Below are 7,062 nucleotides of genomic sequence, written 5' to 3'. Positions count from 1 at the left end.
GGAGGAGGAGGAGGATCAGGAGGAGGAGGAGGAGGAGGAGGAGGAGGATCAGGAGGAGGAGGGAAAGAATAATCTCATGGAGTTTTCTGTTTGGGCTGGCTTCAAATTGCAATCCTCAGATTTCAGCATCCTGATCTGTAATCCTGTAATCCTCACACCTGTAGTGAGAGCCACTGGTATATTCAGCTTTCAGATAGGGTCTTGAGCTTTTGCTCAGACTAGTCTTAGACTGTGATCTTATTTGTACCTCCCAAGTACCTGGAATCACAAGTGTAGGCATCATGTCTGACTTGTGTGTGTGGACGCATGTATATATGTGCATATATATGCACACATATATGTATATACATACACAATATATACATGTCCATATATCAATTGTACAAAGGTATTTCATGGTGATCTGGTTGATTTTTTAAGAGGGTCTTGTTAAACTTTTTGCCTCGGCTGGTTTTAAACTGCAATTCTTCTTTCTACACATCTTCCAAATAGCCAGGCAATCTGAATTTCTTGTCTGAGTGATTATCTTTTTTTTCCCCTCCTAGTTGTGGGACTTGAACTCAGGGCCTGGATGCTGTCCCTGAGCCTTTTTGCTCAAGTTTATCACTCTACCACTTTGAGCCATAGCTCCACTTCTTTCATGATCTGTGTGTGTGTGTGTGTGTGTGTGTGTGTGTGTGTGTGTGTGTGAGTCGTGGGGTAGAACATAGCACCTGGGCACTATCTCTAAACTTTTTCGTTCAAGGCTAATGCTCTACACTTGAGCAACAGTCCACTTCTGGATTTTTTGATGATTATTTGGAAGTAAGAGTGGCATGGATTTTGCTGCCTGGAGTGGCCTCAAATGAGGATCCTCAGATCTCAGCCTCCTGAGTTGTTAGGATTGCAAGCAGGAGCCAGCAGTGTCCAGCTTGATGATCTTTTTAAAGGCTTATGGTCAACAGGTCTTGCCTCTGTTGAGTAAGAGATTACAGATTATGTGTTTTGCTTGCTTATTTTAAGCTGAGATCCATTAAAGAATTTATGTCAGCAACCAGTGTCTTACTCTTGTAATCTTACTTACTCTGAGGTCTAAGATCCACAAAACAAGGGTTGTAACCAGCCTGGGCGGAAAAATCGGCTAGATCCAACTCCAAAATAATCAACTAAAAGCAGGGCTGGCTGGGTGCTGCCTGTAATACAAGTTACTTAGGAGGCCCAAGCAGAAAAGTGTGTAAGACTGTTATCTCCAATTAAACAGCAAAAAGCCAGAAGTGGAGGCATGGTTAAGGTTACAGAACACCACCCTTGAGTGAAAAAGTTAAGGGCCAGTGCCAGGCCCTGAGCTCAAGCCCCACTATGGGCACAAACAACAACAACAACGAAAACCAGGGCTGGAAGCAGGGCACAGAATGCCAGCTGAACAAACACACCAAGCAAGTGTAAGGCTGAGTTCAAATCCAGTGCCCCATCACACCAAAAAAGGACCTATGAATACTGGGGTTGGTTTGGAGATGTGGCCAGCTGAATAGATGGATAGAGATGAGCTGTCACAGGGCTGAGTTGACTGCAGTATGCATAGGAAAGCAATATGTACAATTCATTTGCTTCAAAACATGGCCTGTGACAGTGCCAAGGCCCTCGATCTCCCTCCCCTCCCCCCAAAAAAGGTCAGTGAATGGATATGTGGAGAATGAATGGCATGGGGCAGAAAGACAAGTGGGGACAATTGGGCAAGAGTATCAAGGCAGGAGAAACCTTTGACCGGGGTACAGAAGGGCATGGAACGGTGTATGTTTACCCCCGGGAACAGGCTCATAGGCATGATGCAGGCATCACCTTGGGTGATATCATCAACAGGGTGAGGCAGCTGCAGGACAGAGGTCACTTGGGTGTTTGTCAAGAAAATGGTTGGAGCTGGGCCCCGGTGGCTTACTCCTGTAACCCTAGTTACTCAGGAGGCTGAGATCTGAGGATCATGGTTCAAAGCCAGCTTGGGCAGGAAAGTCCATGAGACTCTTATCTCTGATAAACCACTAGAAAACCGGAAGTGGCATGTGGCTCAAGCGGTAGAGTGCTCACCTTGAGCTGAAGAGCTGAGGGACAGCGTTCTCAGGCCCAGAGTTCAAACCCTACAACTAACAAAAAAAAAAAAAAGAAGAACCCCAGCTTTCACTGTATTTGATGTTGTTATAATTTGTGGAGGGGAAGGGAAAAAACAAATCGTTTAACTAGGGATACAGGTGGACCCATTGCAACAATGAGACGTACAAGTCATTATGTTGAAAATGAACTTTACAACTTTGGTGGGGGGGGGAGAGTTGGGTGGGGGGGCAGTAGGGGGAGGATGGGATGGGAAGAGGAAACAAAGGAGGAGGCTACAATGCTTGATAAGAAATGTACTCATTATCTTGCCCATGTAATTTTAACCCCTCTGTATGGTATTTCCACAATAAAAAAGAAAGAAAGAAAAAAGAAAAGAAAGAAAGAAAGAATGAAGGAAGGAAGGAAGGAAGGAAGGAAGGAAGAAAGAAAGAAAGAGAAAGAAGGAAAGAAAGAAAAAAGAAAGAAAGAGAAAAAAGAAAAAAAAGATGGTTGGGCTGCAGTGTGACTCAGGGATAGAACACATGCTTAGTGTATGCAGGGCCCTGGGTTTCATCCCCAGCACCGCGCGACAGGAGGGGGAAATTCTAGGTCAGAATAAGGTCATGGATCCCCTTGGTTTGTGATAGCCTTGAGCTCAATAATGGAGCTAGAAAGAAGCCTCATCAGAGATTCACAGAAATCTTTCACTGTAGCTGAGTGGTGATTGTGAGAGCTGCAGGAGTGTTTCCTATAGGGAAATATTCCAGTTCTTTCTATTACAGTCAAATGTGCTTCTTGAGAGGCAAGAGACATGTACTGACCATTCATTCTAGAGGCTCCAGTAGGCATTCCGAGCACACTGCTGCCTCCTGTGCCTAAGACATCCTTGCAGATTTTAGACAGGCCATTGGGATGTGGTTGAAAACTAGCAGGTGAGGTAGAAGTGGTCTCCTTGCGTCACCTAGTGGTTATCTGTAGCAACATCTTAGCCAATGCTGGGTACCACCACCTCTGCCGAACAATTTCATTGTCTGTACTACCAAAAGGGGCCTGGTTGAGGGAGTGTGGGGTCCTAAGCTCACGTTATCCCTGGAGTAGGCATATCCAAGTGGAGAATCCCAGACCAGAAAAAAAAAGATCCTGTGTACACTAGTAGATGCATAAGAATCAAACAGGGGCTGGGTGCTGATGGCTCACACCTGTAATCCTAGTTACTCAAGAGGCTGAGAGCCGAGAATGGTGGTTCAAAGCCAGCCCAGGCAAGAAAAACCATAGATTCTTATCTCCAACTAACCACCAGAATGTCAAAAGTGGTGCTGTGGCTCCAAGTAGTAGAACACTAGCTTTGAGCTCATTGACAGCCACCAGGCCTTGAGTTCAAGCTCATGACTGACAAATAAACGAATGAATGAATGGATAAATAAATAAATAGAATTGAACAGGATTTTGAGCAGTATGTGTAGTGAAAAGCTGTCTTCTTTCTAGATATTGCTGGAGACAAGTTCTTCCAGCACAAGCGTGCCACCTGGTGGGCACCAGAGCAAGGTGAATGATGGGCCTTTAGAAGACAGTGTGATGGCCAAGAAGGGAAATTCTCACACATACTACATGGATGAGCCTCATTAAGTAAAAGAAGGATGGCTATGTCAGATGGCCGGTGCGTCACACCTCTAATCCTAAGTACTCAGAAGGCTGGGATCGGAGAGCCCCAGTTCAAAGATAACCCAGGCAGACAAATCCAAGAGACTCTTTGGATTTTTTATTTTTATTTATTTATTTTTTTTTTTAGGTTGGGGGCTTGAACTCTGGGCCTGAGTGCTGTCCCTCAGCTCTCCAACTCAAGGCTAGCATGCTACCACTTGAGCTACAATGCCACTTCCTGTTTTCTGGTGGTTTATTGGAGATAAGAGTTTCTTGGACCTTCCTGCCCGGATTGGCTTTGAACAGCAATCCTCAGATCTCAGCCTCCTGAGTAGCTAGGATTACAGGCATGAGCTACCCGTGCCCAGCCCAAGATACTCTTATTTTGACTTAACCAGCAGAAAGCCAGAAGTGGATGCATAGCTCAAGTGGTAGAGCACTAGTTTTGAGTGGAAAAAGCTAATCAAGAATGTGAGACCCTGAGTTCAAGCCCCTGTACTGATACAAAAAAGGAGGAGGAAGAAGAAAGACTGCTTTTTTCCCCCCCAATCTGGGCCTGGGCACTGTTCCTTGAGCTTCTTTTGCTCAAAGTTAGCAAACTACCACTTGAGTCACAGCACTACTTCTGAGTGGTTTATTGGAGATAAGAGTCTCATAGAGGGGCTGGGAAGGTGGCTCAGTGGTAGAGCGCTTGCCTTGCAAGCCAGAGGCCCTGGGTTCGATTCCTCAGCACCACATAAGCAAAAAGAAAAAAGCCGGAAGTGGTGCTGTGGCTCAAGTAGTAAAGCGCTAGCCTTGAGCTGAAGAGCTGAGGGACAGCGCTCAGGCCCCATGACCGGACCCCCCCCCCAAAAAAAAAAAGAGTCTCGTAGATTTCCTGCCTGGGCTGACTTTGAACCATGATTCTCATATTTGAGTCTTCTGCGTAGCTAGGATTACAGGCATAAGCCACCAGTACTTGGCAAGAAGGACTACTTCTACAGCTACTCTAAATAGTCATATCTGAATGGAAAGTAGAATTGTTGTTGTCAGGGGCTATAGATGGGAGCTAGTGTGTAGTAGAGAGTTTCAGCTTGTGATGATAAAAATTTCTGGAAATAGATGGTGATGAATGTACTTAATGTAAACTACGTGCTTAAAATAGCCAAAATGAGCTGGAGCTGGCCACCAGAGTTTCAGGCCTGTAATCCTAGCTACTCAGAAGGCTGAGATCTGAGGATCATAATTCAAAGCCAGCTTGGGCAGGAAAGTCCCTGTGAAACTCAGAGTGGTAGGATGCTAGCTTTGAACAAAAAATCTCAGGGACAGTGTGTGGGCCACGAATTCAAGCTTCATGACTGACAAAAACAAACAAGCAAGCCAGAAGTGGAGCGGTGGCTTAAGTGGGAAAGCACCACTCTTGGGCTAAAATGCTAAGGGATAGTGCCCAGGCCCTGAATTCAAGCCCCAATACCAGTACAAAAAGGGAAAAAAAATAAGATGAGCATAGTAGTGGCTCATGCCTGTGACCTTAGATATTAAGGAGGCAAAGATGGGGGGCTGGGAAGTTGGCTCAGTGGTAGAGCGCTTGCCTTGCATGCCTGAGGCCCTGGGTTCGATTCCTCAGCACCACATAAGCAAAAAGAAAAAAGCTGGAAGTGGCGCTGTGGCTCAAGTGGTAGATCGCTAGCCTTGAGCTGAAGAGCTGAGGGACAGCACCCAGGCCCAGAGTTCAGGCCCCATGACCGGACCCAAAAAAAACAAAAAAAGGAGGCGAAGATGGGAAAGATCAATGTTCAAGGCCAGGTTATGCAAAAAAGTTTGTGAGACACCACCCCTTCTACAATCAAAAGCTGGGTCTGGGGTACATGCCTGCCATCCCAGCTACCCAGTGAATAAAAAGACGAGTATCTCAATCCAGTTCTTCTAAAGATGAGACTTCATGTGAGAAATAATGAAAGCAAAAAGGCCTGGGACACAGCTCAAGTGGTAGAGAACTTGTCTCGCAAGCATGAAGTCCTGTGTTCAAACCCTAGGATGCACCACCCCCCAAAAGTCAAAATGGTGAATTTTATGTGATGCATATTCTGCCACAAAAAGAAAACTAGAGCCAGGCACTGGTGGCTCACACCTGTAATCCTTACAACCCAGGAGGCTGAGATCTGAGGATTGCAGTTTAAAGCCAGCCTGGGCAAGAAAGTCCATGAGACTCTTATCTCCAATTAACCACCTGAAAACCAGAAGTGGGGCTGTGGTTCAAAGTGGTAGAGAGCTAGCCTTGAACAAAATAGAGGGACAGTGCCCAGATTCTGAGTTCAAGCCCCTTGACTGACAAAAGGAAAAGAAAACTGAAGAAAAATAGTGAATAGGTCCTGTATGGAACATTGTAAGCAAACTATAACCCCAAATATTAGCCCCTGGAAACCTGATGGGGATATATCATGGGGGTACCTGAGGGCTAGCAATAGAGCGAATTAGGTAGTTGAATACAATACAGAGGGGGTAGTCGCCTATTCTCTTCACTCATCTATGTAAACTTTTAATTTATATTATACCATACTAATCATTTTAGGACATGGACGGGATTCTAGAGTTCTGTTTGAAAAAAAAAAAGGGGTAAACTTTTATATTCCAATCAGAGCCTTGATTCTAACACTGAGAAACGCAAGAGGAGAGGGAGCCAGAATACTGGGCTATTTGACAAAGCAGTAAGTGTCTGACATGGGACTCCATTTTTAATTTTTGTGACAGTACTGGGTCTTTAACACTGGGCCTTGTACTCCTCACTCAGAGGAGTGTGGTTTTTTTGCTGTTGTTTTGTTTTTTGGTTTTGGGGTCATGGGGCTTGGACTCTGGGCCTGGGCACTGTCCCTGAGATTTTTTGCTCAAGACTAGCACTCTACTACTTGGAGCCACAGCACCATTTCTACTTTTCTGGTGGTTAACTGGGGATAAGAATCTCATGGACTTTCCTGCGGGGTGGGGGGTGGTTGGCTTCAAACCAGGATTCTTAGATCTCAGCTTTCTGAGTAGCTAGGATTACAGGCATGAGCCACCTCACTCACTCAGATTGTTTGCTCATGATTGGTCCTATACCACTTGAGGCACACCTTCAGTCCAGCTTTTTGCTAGTTAACTAGAGATAGAATGTCTCTGGGCTAGCTCTAGATTAGGATCCTTGATTTCAGCCTCCTGAGTAGCTAGGATGACAAGTGTGAGTCACCAGTGTCCAGCTCTAATTTCATGTGTTAGTGCCCTGAGAATGTAGAAACTTCCTTCTTTATAGTTAGTGGAGTCTGGGAAAATGTGTCACTGAAGACCAAAAAGGTTTCTGGGTATGTGTAAACCAATAGACCACTAAGTTTGTACAAAATATTT

Source organism: Dipodomys ordii, unplaced genomic scaffold (assembly GCF_000151885.1).
Source record: "Dipodomys ordii isolate 6190 unplaced genomic scaffold, Dord_2.0 Scaffold141, whole genome shotgun sequence".
Classification (NCBI taxonomy): domain Eukaryota; kingdom Metazoa; phylum Chordata; class Mammalia; order Rodentia; family Heteromyidae; genus Dipodomys; species Dipodomys ordii.
This window is presented reverse-complemented; position numbering follows the sequence as displayed.